The sequence below is a fragment of the Hyperoodon ampullatus genome (assembly GCF_949752795.1).
Source record: "Hyperoodon ampullatus genome assembly, chromosome: 2".
Classification (NCBI taxonomy): Eukaryota; Metazoa; Chordata; class Mammalia; order Artiodactyla; family Ziphiidae; genus Hyperoodon; species Hyperoodon ampullatus.
In genome coordinates, this window is record NC_136915.1 from 54,228,676 (window position 1) to 54,248,099 (window position 19,424).

The following is a 19,424-nucleotide window of genomic DNA, read 5'->3' on the forward strand; positions in this document are numbered from 1 at the left end:
AAACTTCCTCTGCTTCAAATGAAGCAATGACAGATAAAGTTTTATATATATATATATATATATACATATATATATGTATAGTTATATATATATAGTTATATATATATTATATATTAAAGTTATATATTATATATATATTATGTAGTTATATATATTCATATATGTATATTTCATTTATAAAGATACAGCTACCCTCAATAACAAAACAATACCAAAAGCATTTCCATGGACCTTAAATGGAACAGATAAATGATAATGGAACAATAGGTGGAGGCAGAGTGTAAATTTTCTGGATTAGAAACTGGTAGAGATGACTGGAAATTTGATGCTTTCCCTCAAAGTCAAGTGAAGCAATTCACACCCCACACCCCCACGAGTGGTATGGACAGGAGCCAGCACATTGTGTGAATCAAGTAAGTAATTTTATTTGACCCACAGGAAGAGGCTAAAAGAGGCTGAAACCCACTACCAGAGCTTGTAATAAATGGTTTAAAGAAAAATTCATGCTAATTGGTCCTGGGCTGAGATATCTGCCAGCTCAGTGACCAAATTTTGAATAATCCCAATATCATCACAGGAAGAAATATGATATAAGAAACAAAACAGTAAAAGATACTAGTAAATTTAAATAATTATTGACTTTTAAAACTACAAAATTTTGTTATAAAGATATAGAACTAAAATTCAAGACAACAACAGCAATAAGAAAAAGCAGCTAAAACAATCTAAGATCTTTATTTTGTTCAAGAAGGAAATACAAGGAGAAGTGGACTAACTTTAGACCTTATAAAAAAGACACAGTTATATATAAATGTTAAATGTGAAAAGGTAAATTCTGAAAGGATAAAAAATAGAATCTATAGCTTTGAAACCAGATTTTAAAAGGGAGAAAAATACCATCCGTTCAATCAAGATTTCATATAATGATAGTGTGAAAAGATTGACAATTTCCCTCTGCAAAAAATAAACACATAACTGGATGAAATTGTCAAAAATGACCATTTTGGGGCAGTGGAAGTAAACCAAAGGTAGACAACAAATTGAGAAACATTTATTTTTGAAAAACTGTTAGAGCAAGAGTCTTTGGCTTTCTTGCCTGGGGCTGCTGCTGCCCTGTCCCTTGCCTCATCCCCAACTCATTAGGCAAAACTGTATCTTTACCAGTCTATGGCTAGCAGTGAAGAGCAGCTTTGCTGCCAAAGCAGGGTGAGGTTGTGGAAGGCAGTCTACTTGGGATGAAGTAGGGGACAAAATCCCACAGTTTTGCCAGCTAACAGTGGGGTGCTGTAGGGAAATAGGAGAAAACTTTGCTAGTCTAAGTTTGTTGTCCCAGTGAGGAGTGGACCAGACATAAATCTAACAGAGATTCTGAAAATGAGAGAGCCACAAAAGGCCTGAGCTAAACTCTTCACACACACACCTGGCTGACAGAGGAAACACACATGCCTAGGAGAGACTTCAGAGAGCCTGGTAAAAAGTGAAAGCTAGGGGAGGCTTGGAATTGGTTGCAACTTTAAATGGATTCTCCAGTTCACGCACAGATCAAAAGGCAGAGGCTGGAAGCTTTACAGGCCTGAGGTGTTCGAGAACAACTTTTGTGCAAATCATTCTCCAATCACTGAGCTACCTAGACATGGGGTGACCCCAGGAGGCCAGGTTGAAAAAATTAAAAGTAGAATAATAAGTTGAGCAGACACATCAGTGTCTCCACACTATGGAAGAGAGAGATTCCACAGTACACATGCAGACAATTTACAAAAAAGATAAAGACTCAGAAAAATAAAACAGAATTGAGTCATTGCAAAATATTACCTAAAATGTCCAATTGTTAACCAAAAGTTACTAGACCTATAAAATATAGGAAAGTGTGATCCGTGCTCAGGGAATAAAGCAGCCAATGCAAATTGTCTCTGAATGGGCCTAAATGTTGGATTTAGCAGAGAAAACTTCAAAGCAGCTATTATAAATATATTCAAATAATTAAGGGAAACTATACTGACACTGAGTCAACAAATAGGGAACCTCAATAGAGGAATTGAAACTATAAAAAGGAACCAAATGGAAATTCTAGGATTGAAAAATAGAGAAACTGAAATGAAAAATTCACTAGATGAGCTCAATAACAGATTTAAGAGGAAAGAAGAAAGAACTAGGGGCTTCCCTGGTGGCACAGTGGTTGGGAGTCCGCCTGCCGATGCAGGGGACACGGGTTCGTGCCCCGGTCCGGGAAGATCTCACATGCTGCGGAGCGGCTGGGCCCGTGAGCCATGGCCGCTGAGCCTGCGCGTTTGGAGCCTGTGCTCTGCAATGGGAGAGGCCACAGCAGTAAGAGGCCCGCGTACTGCAAAAAAAAAAAAAAAAAAAAAATTAACACCATTAATTAACTGTCTTGAGTCTAACTTTGTGTCTTTTGTTTAACTGGCAATGGCACAGATCAGAGTATGTTTTAAATATTGACTGCATTTATTGAGTAATTGTGTATTCTCTGTTTTGTTTTTGCTTTATTTTAAAAGTAAATTTGGGACCGTTCTCCACTTAATGGAACCAGGTCTCCTGAGAGAATGAATGATTCCAGGGCTGGGCAGAGAAGGTCCAGGTTGAGCCTGAAACCTCTTGTTATCTTACAAAGAAAGATAATGCTCAAAAATAATGGAACACGTCAAGAGAACATGGGAGCCTAATCTGAGAGAATATGCACACCAAATAAATAATGATATTAACATATTATCACCCCAATGACTAAAGCAATAATTCAAGCCCACGCTAATATAAATAAGTGCATCAATAGATAAATAGACGAGAATGAGAACAGTTTTCTAATAGGAGAATGCCAACCAACAAATGCAGAATGAATGATGGAGTTAGACTATCACTATTTGGCAAGTATATTTATAACTAATTCAAGCAAGAATTATCATTGGATGCTAAAATTGGCAGGTGAAATTTTGGGGATACTTACATGGCTCCAAAGTATCTCCCCACAGAACACTTATTAACTACAAAGGGGGAATTGCAAAGGGGAAAATAGTAACTTTACAGCAGAGAAACCTGACCAACACCACCTTACATATTAAGTGATTGACATTAGCATCACCAGTAAAGGAACAAACTCACATCTGTGTCTCTTGATATGATGCACTGCAAGAGACACAACATCACTTATTTGGTGATGCTGTCGGAGATGCAAAATATGAATTTAATCCCGAGGGAACATCAGATAAACCTGAATTGAAGGACATCCTACAAAATAATTGGCCAATATGCTTCAAAAATATTAAGGTCATGAAAGAGTAAGAAAGACTGAGTAACTGTTCCAGATTGAAAGAGATTAAAGATATGAAAATGCAATGTGTAATCCTGGATTGGATCCTTAAAACTTATTTTTCTATTACTGTATAGAATATGATTAAAATAATGAGCAAATGTTGAATAATGTCTATAGATTAGAAAATAATATTGTCTCACTGTTAATCTCCTGATTTTGACAATTGTATAGTAGTTATATAAAAGAATGTCCTTGTTCTTAGGAATTACACACTGAATTACTTAGAGGTAAAGGGGCAGCATGTCTGCAGCTTACTCTCACATTTATATTTAAAATTAAGTGTGGCAAATGTTAAAATTTGGGGAATTTGGTTGAAGAGCACCCAAGAGTTCTTTGTATAACTTTTGAAACTTTTCTGTAGGTTTGAAATTATTACAAAATGACACATTATCAAAAACTGGTGAATTCTCTTCCCTAAAAATCAATGCCTTTTAAAAAATGTGAGCCCTCCTTCTTTTTTTTAAACCGCTCTTTGGTACCTTGATAGTGCTTATTTACTATATTTTTTTGGCATCCACTTTGTGCTAGAGTCTAAGGACACAGAGGTAAACTAAAAAAAATTTAGCTTTGCCCACGTGAAGTTCACAGTCTAGTAGGGAAAACAACTCTTATACAAACAATCTGGTAAATGTAGTTATTATGTGATCCATTCCTGCAACAACACGTACCTCACAAAGTCTCACCTATGTGCAGATTGCATTACATTCCTTCCTTATGAAAATACAGATGCAATCTTTTTCTTTCTGAATGTCCTTTCTGTCCCACAATAGAGCTACAACCACAGGAAGCCATTAAGAGTCCACCCAACTGACTCTTCCAAGTGTGTTTCTGTCAGAGAGATAGGAATTAAAGAGGGAAATGGTGGTGGTTGTTTTTTGTAAGCTAAAATGCTTTCCATCTTGAGAAGCAATAAAGTCTGCTGTAGAAACAGGGCACGTTTTCAAACCTCCTGTTCATTACAGAGATATGCATCTGAGGAACTTCTAGCCATGTTCTGGGTGACATTTTTTGAAATTCAAACAAAAAGGAGTTTGTTATAGAACTCACAAGGGCAGTTCTGAAAGCTTCATTGATTCCAATAATAATTTCCAATTAATTCATTTAGTCACTTCCTGATATTCTGAAATCAAGAGTTTTGAAAGCTGCTACCTTTAACCTTAGGTGAAATTTAAAATGCTGTGACTTTAACTGATCCAACCTAAGCTAAACTTTTAGCCATTTATAAAAATGCAAAACAGGGCCTCCCTGGTGGCGCAGTGGTTGAGAGCCCGCCTGCTGATGCAGGGGATACGGGTTCGTGCCCTGGTCTGGGAGGATCCCATATGCCGCGGAGCGGCTGGGCCCGTGAGCCATGGCCGCTGAGCCTGCGCATCCAGAGCCTGTGCTCCGCAACGGGAGAGGCCACAACAGTGAGAGGCCTGCGTACCGCAAAAAAAAAAATGCAAAACAAAGTCTGGGCCCAGGTCTGAGATGAGTGATTTGCAATAATATTCTTCATTCGTGCCGTCTTTGGAATGATGAGTCCTGACACTCCCAGGGGATATTAAGGATTTAGTGATAAATAGAATTAGACCAGGTGCTTCTCCTGGCTGGGGGCCTGAGGCCTGATAACAGAGGGGATATCAATAAGGCCATAATGGGAACACATCCAGAATTCTCCCACTCAACCTGTCCAGTGTAATTATAGCTCCCCGGTGGAGGGGTGACGGTAGGCGCCCTAAGGAGGTGGGTGGGTGGGAAAGAGAGGCTTTCAGGAGTTTCCCCTCTGCCATCATTAACCTTGCTAAGAGCTGCAGTTATCAGCGGTCCCCCACCCTGTGTGTGGGGTGCATCTATTCCCTAAGGTGCTCCCTCCCTGCTCAGATCTGGCCCCCTGCCATGGTTGTTGCACCCTCAGAGCTAGTCTGGAAGCAGCGGGTGCTGCCACTCTCTTACCCCCATCAGCACCGCATGTGGTTTCTAGCTTTTAAATGCAGGTGTCTCCATTTTTAGAAAACTGGCCACGGAAATACCTCAACCCACAGGCTAATAAACTGAGAAATGAGTCTGTGTTCTATAAAAAGATTTCTCAGAAATTCTGAAAACTGAGCTTTCCTGATAAGCAGAGGCAGATTTACTGTGACTCTGACAAAGCCCACACTACAAGGTCCGGCTACAAGGTCCCTGGTCGCAGAGTTCCTACCACTGCCTTGGGAGGACCCCTAACAATGTGCTTATATGGTCATACGTTTTTTACAAATTTGCAAAAGTGAAATATTTTAACTGCAGCTGGTTAAGGCTCTTGTCTCTTTCCATGGCACCCCCCCTTCATACCACTCTCCCCTATGCTGGTGGTTTTGGGATGTCTGAGAACAATTTTAGGGTCCAGGTAAAGAAAGAATGAGTTGGGTCTAAACTCATTGAGTCTGGATTTAATGGGACATATTTCCATGGCTCAAATTCACTTTGGCATATAGTTTAGTCATTGCTAGACATCCTGATGTAGGAACGGCTCTCAGGAACATCCCTGCCAACCACGTGCTGACCCCCTCAGACTCACAAAGGAGTGATGCTCATATATGTATGTGTGTAATGGAGAAGGAACACGTTAGAAGGAAGACCGGCTGGAAAAGCCTTTCCTCTCACGAAAGGCCATGGCCCAGCACGTCTCAATTTTCCCACCAACTCATCTCCTGTTGAATTCTAGAAGCTTCTTTCTGCTCTAGGAGGCAGGGCGCTCCTTGGTGTGCGGGGAACACTGCCTCTCTTTCACTGCTGTAAGGTGGAATTAACACTGCCTCTGAGTTTCAGCTCTCAGCAGATTCTCTGTGCTGGGCTGGTAAAGACCACCACTCCCCTTCTCAAGGCTGTAGTAGACCCATTTCTGAAAAACTATATTTTTGTAAGTGAAATATTAAATATCTTGGAGGATCTCAATATTAAGAAGGATCTCGGGGAGAATTTTCACATAAAACAGATACTTGATTCCAAATTATCCTGATCCAAGTTTTAGGGTTACAAATAATAGCTAATATACTTTGGACACTAGCTTCATACTAGGCACTGTGTTAAGTATGTTTAATGTGCCTTATTTAATCTTCATATTAACCCAGTGAGTCACTATAATTATTTCAGTTTTAGAGATGAGTCAATCAAGGCTTAGTAAGTAACTTGCTGAGGGCTTCCCAGTTCTGAAGTGATAGAAGCAGCCTTCAAAAGTTATATTTTTTTGAGTTTTAAGGATTGCTTTTTATTTAATATGATTTTTTATAATTACATAAAACATGAACATGTTTCTAAAGTCAAATCTATAAAAATATTGCCTCTATTCTCCTCCCCTCCATGCTATTTCATCCTTTCCCCACAGGTAACCCCTTTTTTATGGTTTATCCTTCCAAAATTTTTATATATGTAAGCAAATATCTTCTCCACTTTGCTAAATTTAGAGAAAATAAAACCAAATAATGTACTTGAACCTAATCGTGTAGAGTGGAAGGCATAGCCATGTAAAAACGATTCCAAAGTGACTTAAAACACAGTTATTTGATTGCTTTGATTACTTTGGAAGACAACAGGGGATCATCTCTCAATATACATCCACACACTACGTTCTGTCTTGGAGCCTGCTGCCTGAAGAACCCAAATGGCAACAGTAATAACACATTGAAATGCCTGGCTTTACCAGCAACTGAGCTGCTTCATTAAGGCTTCAATCATTCATGTCTTTGATTGGTACCTAAAAACCCTGAGGTTGTCATGAAAATATTTCAAGTAGCCTATACTTAAAGAAGTTGACTCTTCTTTTTTTGTGGTCTATAGATATGAGCAAAATAGTTTGTCTTGAGCATTTAGGATCAGCTGGATTCGTGTCACAGATCCTAGACCTGAAAAGTGATCCCAGAGCAGAGGGAATGTTTCCTGGTTTTCTTCCTTGCAACCATTTCACCCCAGGAGACAGATATCAATGTTGCCAAGTGCTTCAGTCATCAGCTCATGGAAGTAGACCCTGCAACACCACTGATGTAGCAATCACCCTGTGGATGCAAGTTTGCCCTTCAGAGAAATTCTAGGCCTCACATATACATTTGTATATTATTCCACATTGCCAAAAATTTCACACCGAGTGAACTTGAAGTACAGATCGTTGCAAGTCTTGTTGCAGCTGCCATGTTTTTCCTACAACTGGGTTGTGAGGAGATACAACAGGCATCTGGGTTGTTAGTGACTGAGGATAGGAAATGCCACAGCTGGTCTATTGAGTGTAGAGTCTCTACTGGTTTAATTTTAGAAAAGATGAATATGTATAAGGGCTTTTGTGGCCTTGTTCATTACTTTGGTCCCTTTTCACATAAGATCTTGTACTCCTCAACCATGAATTCTATTAATGAAGAGTTTCCATGGTCAGAGAAGAAGTAATGTATAAATCTTAACCATTCTATTCATTTGCAGATGATTTCAAATTTGATCTTTATATTAGAGCCAATGGGTTATTTTTTCAAATGGCAACTTCCGATGGGTCTACCTCATGTGGTTGTCGGGAGGATTAAATAAGATGCTGCAGGTAATGTCCTTCTCACGGAGCCTGGCCCATAGTGAGTGCTCAATAAATACTAGCTGGAAGCAGAGTGCACCACAGTTAAACCACTCTGGTGTTGGAGGGCTTGAGGGTGAATCAGCTCTACCACTCACTATTTTTATGACCTTGGGCAAATAAGTTGACTTCTCTGTGCTTCAACTGTCTCATCTGAAGAATAGAGAGAATGACAGTCTCACTTCAGAGGGTTGTTGTAAGGAAGAAAACATTTCCATCAATGAACATCAGAAACATATGCTTGCATAAGTTGACATGTAAAGCACTTTTATTAGGAGCAATGGGATAATAAACTAAAGTGATCAAAATGGTTTTATCAGACTATGCACACAAAGTGTTTATTTAAGGTATTTATCATTTGTATTGTACTGCCTAATTTTTTTTAAGATTACAAAAAGAATGTTGAATAAGATATATCACAGAGTATTATCAATTTAGGAAAAACAGTGAAATGGCAATAAATAAGAAATGAATTATATTATGGCAAGAGGATTGTTTTGGAGTGAAGAGAAGGCCAAAGAGTATAAAATGGCTATTAAATGTTGGAGTTAAAGCATGATGCATTTCATTTTATACTATGGAATCTCTAGTCTAATCTTTTTTGAAAGTCTTCCTGAAAGAGTTGAGGTAATGACAATCTCAGGCTTCATGGCTTATCTTCCCATAAAGCCTTCTCTCAAACTTTGAATATCGATTGTCAACCCATTTGGTAACCAACTTTTTTTTCAACAAATATTTGTACTGCTTAATTTTTATTGTTGTTGTTTTGTACCGTTAACACATATCAGATGCTTACCATCCACGTCCCAGGCACTCTGCTGGGCAATTCCTAAGCATTGCCTTATGTAATCCTCTCAACATTCCCCATAATAACAGGTAAGGCAACTAAGACACAGAGCACATAAGTGACTTGCCCGAGGATCAGACAACTTGAACCACAGTGTGTCCTACTCCATACCTCTTGCATCACTTTATTCTATATCTTATGATAGTCTAAAACCATTGCTAACAAAAACACATGTACAATAGAATGCTAAAAATAAATAAAGCCTCTGGGAAGGGGGCCAATAATTGAGACTGGAGCCTCGGATAAAATAGTTATTGCATCAAGCATTAATTTAGAGCTAAGCTTCCCAACAACCAAGGCAAAACAGAGTACACAATGCATCATACGGTATCTGATTTTAAAAACAAGCCATGCTCTTCCTTCCCTCACCCTGAACCTCGAGTACTCCTACTCATTTATTCATCAATAAAATCTAGTAAACATCTACTTTTGCCATACACATTTCAGTCCTTCAAAAGACACACTAGTCCCTGACACCACACTCTCAGCTAAGTTTACGGTGTGGTTTTTCATAGGACAGATATGGGATGACCTGTTGAACAATGTCTTCATAAGAGCTGGTTCAGGAGCTGCATGACCACAGTCTGAGTGACCACTTCTGGTGTCAGCCCTCAATAAAAGCAGATAGTGAAACCAAGTGGGGCCCTATGGGGCTCCTGGGCACAGAGGTCTTTTTGTCCCCCGTTTCTTGCAGGCAAGACTCCAGCCTCCATGACCTTCCCTGAGTTCTGGAGGGCCGATTGGAACAGTTGCTAAACAAGGGAGGAGCAGCCAAGAAACCACTTGAAGCAGGATTAAAGGGACCAGAGAAGCTCATCAAGATTAGGAGACCAGCCACCTGAGATGAGATGAAGGGAGTGCAGGCCCTGTACACACCCTAATCTTGTCAGCAACCCCACCCTTGAACTATTGCTATAAAACGCCTCATCAAATCCTCCTAGGTGGGGACATACACTTTTTCAGGGCAGGAGCCCTCTGTGTCCCCCTTTGCCTGGCAAAGCAATAAAGCTATTCTTTTCTTTTTTTAAAAAAAATAATTAATTAATTTGTGGCTGAGTTGGGTCTTCGTTGCTGCTTTCCCTAGTTGCGGTGAGCGGGGGCTACTCTTCATTGTCGTGTGTGGGCTTCTCATTGCAGTGGCTCTCTTGTTGTGGAGCATGGGCTCTAGGCGTGTAGGCTTCGGTAGTTGTTGCACGTGGGCTCAGTAGTTGTGGCACACGGGTTTAGCTACTCCACGTCATGTGGGATCTTTCCGGACCAGGGATCAAACCCATGTCCCCTGCATTGGCAGGCGGATTCTTAACCACTGCGCCACCAGGGAAGCCCCAAGCTATTCTTTTCTACTTCACCCAAAACTCTGTCTCCAAGATTCAATTCAACACTAGTGCACAGAGGCCGAGCTTTTAGCATCAGTAGCAGCATATTCAATCCATGGGTCCTGGTAGGGTTAAGTACCACAGGGATCTTTGCAAGACCACGAAGTACTATGATCTGTTCAACTGAAAATAACGAATGATGCCATTGTGTAAGATAGTGCATTGCTTTATACTGGACTTGAATATGTATAAGGAGTAGCAGGCCCAAAGATTTAAGAGGAAATCATGGAAGAAATTAAAATTTTTTAAGTGTTAAATTCTATCCATTGAGGTAATATATTTTCCTGAAAATTGGGGAAAACTAGGTATCAGTAGCAGAACATCTTGACACAGCCATAGAAAAGTAATGATCATAAAACAAGATTACAAGTGAGAGGACGGAACTCCTTGATGCCTCCCTTGTTCCTGTGAGTGTGGCTGAAGTTTGGTGGTCAAAGCAGGGAATGAGGAACTGGCCAAGCCAGAGGAGCCCAGAGCGGTGGGCTGCTACCCTCCAAGTCCCTGGGGTTGGAGAGGGGCATCTGGACCCAGAAGTCAGGCTCCTTCCATAGAAGGGATTCCTTGCTGTGCCATCATCTAGGTATTCTATTTCTTACCCTGCCTTTGGGCCCAAAAGCAGCAGGCTAATGTGCCTTCTGTATTTTCAAGACAGGGTAGCATAAGGCAGCATTTCCCAAACTTTGATGAGAAAAAGCTTTGTTGGCAGTACACCTATTAATATCTCCAGAACAATGTTCCTCGTGACACACTGATCTAAGGTAATGTGTATACATAGGTGAATAAACTCTGGCCAATGTTCAAGATAAAGGAAATAATCCTTGTATTATGCTTTCATCTTGCTTTCAACTTTAAACGTTGGTTTTTCTTTAAACAAGGCCTTCTGACTCACTGAAGCTCTTTGTGCAAGGAGGTATGTTTGCATTTCAAAGTCTCATGTTTCCTAAGAAAGCCAAGTTCTGAAAACACATTTTGCTGTGATAAAGACTTTTCTGAGATTATAAAGCTAAACAAAAAGTACAATGGATTTAAAAGTTCTTTCTTACCATGGATTTAGCAACAAGAGACCCCAAAATACTTATTTATACAATCTTCTTTGCCTATGAATCCACTGGGCAACTACATAACCAACAGGTTAAAGAAACACATATAGTTGTACGTATGTGGGTGGGTTCATGGGTAGTAACTGTAGGGTATGTGTTCTTCAGGAATATTAACTGTTCTCCTCCAGCTGGGTGACTTTGACAAACCACTTCCTATGTATATTTCAATCTTGCCATCTGAAAAATGAAGGTTTTGGATTATAGTGTTTTTAATACTTCCCCAAAGATGAGAATCGCTAGAAGTAGTGGTTAATATTGAGATTATTAAACCCTCTATTTGAACTTCTGATTAAATGCACCTAGGTTGTTTGTTTATTTTTTGTTTGTTTGCTTATATGCTTGTTTGTTCATTTGTTTTTAAACAAAACCTCTAGGTCTTTATCTTCAAGGAATTTGAAAACGATTAGATGACTCAGGGACTTTCCATCTCTGCCATTCTATAATTCTGTGACTCAGTGAGGTGGGAGATCCACTAGCCCCCTCAACAGAAGCTTACTGTAGTCAAGAGGAGACCTTGGGGGACTTCCCTGGTGGCCCAGTGGTTAAGAATTTGCCTCCCAATGCAGGGGACAGCTTTGATCCCTGGTCAGTGAACTAGCTCCCACTTGCATGCCGCAACTAAGAGTTAGCATGCCACAACCAAGACCCGGGACAACCAAAAATAAGTAAATTAATTAAATAAAAATTTTTTAAAAAAGATGAGACCTTGGGAAACTTCTCTTTCTTAGGTTCTCCCCCATGAAGCGTGACATCCAGATAAGTTTGTGTGAAATAGATATCTACCTCTCATAAGTCAAGGAGATGATAAGCCCTATGAGAACAACAAATCCTAGTTATGTGGTGGTTATTAAAACTGTGAACACTCTTCCCCTTAACTCTCCTGATGTGTTCTCTTAAATAAATGTCCCACTCAGGGTCCTAGTGTCTGTCCGCTTCCCCAAAGCTCACGTTGATAACTTTCAACATCCAGAAACGGTTTGAGAACCGCATAACTCCATGACCTGTTGTCAAACCGCAAACTCCTAGACACACCAAGTCTGATCACTTACTTTTTCTTCTCTGGAAGCCAGTTGGTCCCCCTGAGACTGACCCAACCATTTCTGGGAACTGGTTGGAAAAATGAAGTCTGGTTTTCCAACCAATCCTTTGAGATAATCAGAAGACAGAAGGCTAAAAGGTCCTGTGCCTTTAGCTTCTCTCAAAGAAAACCTATAGGACAGCACCCAAACACAATCATCTCAATTTTAATTTTTAAAACTAAAGTTGCACCTTCGCCTGTCCAAATCAATGATGCATGCAGGGAGGAAAGCAGCATCGTGTTTTGCTGCGGAAAGACTGTAATCTCTTTCTCTGAACATCTTTAAGAACAGTGCTGGGCGGTGGCCCGAGCGCAGCCGGAGGAGGCGGAGGACGCCCGCCCTGCACCGCAGCTCGCATCTGCGGCCGCGCGATCCACCTCCCGCGCCGCTTCCCCCGCGTGCGTCCCTCTGGCCGCGGAGACGGCGGGAGGCCACACCAGACCGATGGCGGCGGCCCTGTCGGGCCTGGCGGTACGGCTGTCGCGCTCGGCCGCGACCGGCGGCTCGTACGGCGCCTTCTGCAAGGGGCTCACACGCACGCTGATCACCTTCTTCGACCTGGTCTGGAGGTCTGCGCATGAACTTCCCCTACTTCTACGTCGTGGCTTCGGTGATTCTCAACGTATGCCTGCAGGTACATACTTAGAGCAACCAACCTGTGGCACTCTGCGGGGGTGCCCAGCAGGATGGCTGAGCTCCACCCACCAGCTCGCCCGCCCCAGAGCAAAGCGACCAGCTCGCCTCGCGCTCACAGACTTGCCTGCCGGTCTTGCCATTGCCCCATCTTTTCATATAAATGGGCGGCTAGAAATCATTTGCTGAAAGCCTGCAATATAACCCAAAAAAGCCTAAGATATAATTAAATGTTGAATCTCAAGGAAATAGCTAATTCAAAGAACAGAACTTAAAAATCTGAAAATCCTCAGAAATATTTGAGAAGTTCTTGCATCCATAAAACAAAAGACAGCACCGAACGTAGGGAAATGACAGTAAGCACAGGATGCCCTAAGGGGGAAAAAAGGAAAAGTTACTAACAACTTAAAAAAAGATAAACTGTACAAGAATGGTCCAAATAGGAGACAAATCTTCCAAATTAGAAAAAGAAGAGAAGAGACTTCCAACTGAATGGAATCGATTCTAGGCAACAGAGGGATGGAGTTAGACGGAGGAAATTTACAACATGATCTGAAGGCAGACATTTTTTCATCCCAAAAGAAAAAACAACGGCAAACAGAACCTACTGGGAAAAACAAACATTTCAAACTGTACAAGAAGAGCATACTTCACATATGAAGCAACCTCATATGTGGCCTGTGTTTCAGCCGTTGCCTGGAGTGTGAGAAAGGGAATCTGAACACTGGCATGTGGATCAAGACTCTGCAGTCACAGAAAATCCAATCATAGCGTTCAACTTTGCTACTCAGTGAACAGTGTTTAAATAATCATTGCAATGGAAATATTAGTTACGCATTTTCATTTTTAGAGCAAATCTCTAGGCAAAGCAGGGGAGACAATTATAGAACAGAGTGGGAATGTTAACCAACTTTGACAAGTACAGGCAACAAGTTGGCAGGCAGAGAGGAAGAAATGGAATAGTGGTGTTATTCTCCTAAACTAGGAAGTCCAGATACTGTCTCTAGTTGAAAGAATAAGACAGATTTAGGGGTTAGATTTTTTAAGTGAACAAGGTAACCAACAAAAGAGTTAAAAATAGTGATACAACCAAATGGAGGGGGGAGGAAAACCAAGGGGACAGCAGGAAGTCAGTAGAAAATGCCTCATGTCATCAAGTTAAGAAATAGTAAGGAAAGCATATTATTAGGAAAAATGGAGTTAACCTCTAAACAGACATGTAAAAGTTTTTGCCTCTGGGTTGGGAAAGCAAAAGTTGAGAAGGGGGGATGGGGATTTACTGCTTTTCATTATATGTCCTTTTGTACTGCTTGATTTTCCTAAATCCCTTATATGCATGTATTACTTTGATTAAATTTAAAACTTTAAATGAATTTACTGCAATTTTTAAAAAAAGTGTTGATCAGAGTGAGAGAAAAGAATTGACACTAGGGAAAGGAAATATAGATATGAGACTGATGAGGTTAAGTAAAAATCCTGAAATCCTGAATTTGAAATGCAAGTGTCAGTATGAACTCATGATATATATATATATATTTCTTTTTAATAAATTTATTTATTTCTGGCTGAGTTGGATCTTTGTTGCTGCTTGGGGGCTTTCTCTAGTTGCAGCGAGCGGGGGCTACTCTTCGTTGTGGTGCGCGGGCTTTTCGTTGTGGTGGCTTCTCTTGTTGCAGAGCACAGGCTCTAGACGGATGGGCTTCAGTAGTTGTGGCACGCAGGCTCAGTAGTTGTGGCTCATGGGCTCTAGAGCGCAGGCTCAGTAGTTGTGGCACACGGGCTTAGTTGCTCCACGGCATGTGCGATCTTACTGGACCAGGGATCGAACCCGTGTTCTTTACACTGGCAGGCGGATTCTTATCCACTGCGCCACAAGGAAAGTCCCTACCTTGCACATTCTTGAAGGTGGCCAAGGAAGTCACCCTTTGTTCGCATTCCTGTGGGATGAGCTATGCATGGAGATGGCAGAAGCAGGATGACCCTGCTTTATTCTTTCACCATATTGAGGTGTTTCAAAATAAGTGATCTGAATAAACATTCAAAAGCAACTTTTTCCAACATCAACTTATTGCAGTTATTTGAGGTGGGGGTGGAAGCCACAGAGGACCATGATGTCAGACTCCAGAACACCACTTTCTTCCCCCTAACGTGATTTAAAACTCAAACCATCTTCACATGCCTTTCTGAGGCCAGAAGGACAATCCTGGGCTCTTGGCCAGAACCAACCCCCCACCTTTTCAGCACCAGTGTCTTTCCTCTCACTTCTTTAAAGAATGGAGAAGAGCGGAAAAACCTGGAAAACATTATGCACCTTTGACAAAAGTAAAATAGAAACATACTGCGTCAATTTCTCACAGACTCTGTAGTCAGAACCTCACTTTATTTTCAGATGTGTGGGAGTCTTCTGTTAGATGCTCAGTCCAGCACAGCAGGGAGAAAACAGGATACACTGTAACTAGGTTGTAAATAGATTTAAACCCCTTGGGTCACCCTGCCTTTAGTTTCCTAATGCCCTGCTCCACAACGGAATGACAGGGCCAATATCTCAGTCTCAGAGGTTTTCAAAATTTCGTTCTTCACACAACTCTAGAATTCCTTTTGTGCACAGACTAAATAGAAACAAAACCAAATTCATGACAAATGACTTTTTAAAAACTTGAAATAAAACAAGCATTTTTCTGAACAGGAAGCGTAACAGACGCAAAGAAAACCACTCAAATTGTTTTCTTCACATGCTGACTTCCTATCTGTCCCTCACACTTATTCCTGATCCACGGTGCCCTTTTCATTAAGTTGCTTGTGGATTTGAATCCACTTTGATTCCCATCCTTTCCATAAAACCTTCAGTCTCTCTTGAGAACCAAGGTCTAGGCTGAGGAAGTTGCAGTTAGAAACAAAAGTGAATTAATACCAGGCAAAAAGTATTAAGTAAAGCCTGCTAAACTTTCTTCATGCCTTCTTTCTTGTAACGCTTGCATGACCCTCTGAGCTAGCTGCTCTTATTTCCTCCATTTCACAGTTGAAGAAACCAAAGCTTCAAGGGGCTACAACTAGTAAGAGACTCAGCTATGACTGGAACAAATTTCTGTTTTACTCCAAAGCTGAAGCCTGTAATCACTGTGATAAACCTTTTACCAGGAGGCTTTGGAAGGGACTTAGCTATTTATGTTAAAAGTACCAGGACTTCCCTGGTGGCGCAGTGGTTGAGAGTCCGCCTGCCGATGCAGGGCACATGGGTTCGTGCCTCGGTCCGGGAGGATCCCACATGCCGAGGAGCGCCTGGGCCCATGAGCCATGGGCGCTGAGCCTGCGCGTCCGGAGCCTGTGCTCCGCAACGGGAGAGGCCACAACAGTGAGAGCCCCGCATACCGCAAAAAAAAAGGCCAAGGACCTGAATAAACATTTTTCCAAAGAAGACATACGAATGGCCAACAGGTACAAGAAAAGGTGTTCAACAGCACTAATCATCAGGGAACTGCAAATCAAAGCCACAATGAGCTACCACCTCACAGCTGTTGGAATGGCTGTTATCAAAAAGACAAGAGATAAGTGCTGTTGAGGATGTGGAGAAAAGGGAATCCTTGTAGATCGTTGGTGGGAATGTAAATTGGTGCAGCCATTATGTGCCAAAACAGTACAGAGGTTCCTCGAAAAATTAAAATAGAAGTGCTATATGATCCAGCAATCCCACTTCTGAGTATATATCCGAAGGAAATGAAATCACCATTTCAAAAAGATACCTGCATCCCCATGTTCACTGCAGCATTATTACAATAGCCAAGACATGGAAACAACCTAAGTGTTTATCAATGGATGAATGGATAAAGAAAATGTGATACACACACACACACACACACACACACACACACACACTGGAATATTATTCAACCGTAGAAAGAAGAAAATCCTGCCATTTGCTACAACATGGATGAAACTTGAAGGCATTATGCTAAGTGAAGTAAATCAGACAGAACAAGACAACTAGCATATGCTCTCACTTATATGTGAAATCTTAAAAAAAAATCTTTAAAAAATCATAGGAACAGAGAGTAAATTGGTGATTGTTGAGGTTGTGGGGGAAGAAATGAGGTGAAAGTGGTCAAAGGTACAAGTGTTCAGTTATAAGACAAATAAGTTCTGGGGATGTAATGTACAGCATGGTGACTATAGTTAACAATATTTGAAAGTTGCTAAGAGAGCAGATTTCAACACACTCACACAAAGGTAACTGTGAGGTGACGGACGCGTAACTAACCTTACTGTGGTAATCATTTTGCAACATATGTGTATATCAAATCATCACGTGGAGAATAGATCATTGCTTATCTCTGCTAATAAAATCATGCAAATATTCCAAAAAAATTCATCACGTTGTACACCATAACCTTACACAATGTTATATGTCAATTATATCTCAATAAAGCTGGAAAAAGATAAACTCATTCAAGTTAAAAAAAAAAAAAGATATCCAAAATGGAACTTGTGCTTTTGACCCTTAACCTGCTCTTCCCCAGTCCTGTAAAAGTCACCACCATCCACCCAGCTGCTCAAATCAAAAGCAAGTCCTCTCAACTGTGACCTTCAACATTTATCCTTACTGTGACCTACTCTCCCTACTTCCACTGGCTGCTGGTGTGCCTGTGTGTGTGTGTGCGTCAGTGGGTTCCATGTGTTATATTTGTTATGCATGCAGAGAACTTGTTTTGTCTTTCAGTATGTGAGTTCCAGTTTTCCTTTTAAAGCCGTTTCTTCAGGGGTGGGCCCTAATTACCAAACTGCTTTTATTGCTCTCAGTCTCAAAACAAAACAGACAATCTTAGTCCTGCCTTGATCACAAGCGTCTTGAAGGAGTTTGTCTCTTCTCTTACCCTCTACTTCCTTCCAAGTTTCTGACTATTCCACCCTCTCTATTCTCACCCACGTAGTACCCTACTCACACTATTCTTGTTAAGGCCAACAATAAGCTCCTAATTGCCAGATCCAAAGGATTATCTGTAGGTAAAGTATGATTATCCTAATCATATTAGACCTCTCTGCTCATTGGAAATTGCTGGACTTTCCTGCTGCTGTGGGTCCTGCAGCCCCCGTGGGTCCTGAGGCCCCTGCACCTTGCATTGCTCCCACCACTCTGGCTGAAAGGGGTCAGACTTCTTTGGTGACTCTCCTGCAGACTTCACCCTTAATCCTCCTCTCTTCTCAGTCTATACCAGTGGTTCTTAAACTTCTCTTTTTCAAGAACACCTTCAAAAATATGTTGAAAGCTATGAGACACTCTTTCCTGAAAAAAAATATTGCCTGTTCATGGATATGCAATATTTTAAGTAATTTCAGGGTTCCCTCACGCCCTGAAGGCAAGTTCGACCCCCTGCTCTACTTTCTCAGCCTGGGGGGATGCCAACAATTCCCTGGTCTTCAAGGGTCACCGTATGTTGATGGTTTTCAAATGTATACCTTGAACAGCAATTATTCTCCAAAACCCTAATCTCATATCCTCAATATCCAACTAAAATATCTCTGTTTATCCCAAAGCACCTTATGCTCAATGTATCCCAACCTAGCCTGAATATTTGGCAGTCCCTGTCTGATTTCTCCTCCAAGTGGATGACATTGCCATGCATCCCAATCACCTAAAAGAAACCTGCTCTTCCTTTCCCTCCTCTTGCAATTTCCCAGGCTCAAGCCCTTCTCATCTCTTACTTGGATTACTGGAGGAGTCTTCTATTTGGTCTGCCTCTTTCCCACATTGCCCTCTTCCAAGCCACCCTCTACACTGCAGCTACATTTATCTTTATCGACCGCTGCACTGCTCATGGCAGTACCTCCCCAAGTGTGTTTCCAAGAATACAGTCTGTGTGATGTAATTGGTGTTATAGGAACAAAAAAAGTTATCATGGTCAATTAAGTTGGAGAAAAGAGTAAAAATTAGTTAGGTTTAATTACCTCGCAGAATCTTCAACATGCTAAAACACATTTTGGAGCTCCACCTGGGGGGGTGGTGAAATAAAGCTTTTGCCAAGCGTTCTGGCGACAAAAGCCTAGGGTTCTTTGGATTATACTTTGGATAGGACTGGCCTACAAGTTGAAATTTCATTTCCTTGTCTATCTTTTCTTCCAATTTCCAGCTGCTCTTCTTGATAATGTCGACAGTGGGAGGACAGCAGTGTTGTACTCTGGATTCGGGAAGACCAAAGTTTAAATTTCAGCCCAAGACTTTTGGTCAAATTATTTAATCTCTCAGAACATGGACTGGCTGGTCTCCATGTGCCCCTCACGAGGCTTACCTCTATAGGCTGCATCATCCAGGCGTCCCTGTCCTCTGGCTTCCAGTTGATTTTGGCCAGTGGAAACCAGTGGTGGGAGCCCAGTGGGTGGAGCAGTGGGAGCAGAGAGAACAGGGTATTCAATTCCCCCACCCGGACCTCCCTGCCTTGTTGTAATGCAGTGTTTTGGCCCTCCGACCCTCTCCTGGCTCCAGCTGTTTCCTGTCTGGGTCA

The 19,424-nt window shown here is 41.3% G+C and overlaps 1 pseudogene across 1 annotated transcript; it reads left to right on the forward strand.

Moving 5' to 3' along the window:
- The first annotated feature begins 12,741 nt into the window (after nt 1-12,741).
- Nucleotides 12,742-12,943, forward strand: LOC307064417 (small integral membrane protein 10-like protein 2A; annotated as a pseudogene). The gene has a single exon. The product of its transcript is annotated as a small integral membrane protein 10-like protein 2A (transcript).
- Nucleotides 12,944-19,424: the final 6,481 nt, after the last annotated feature.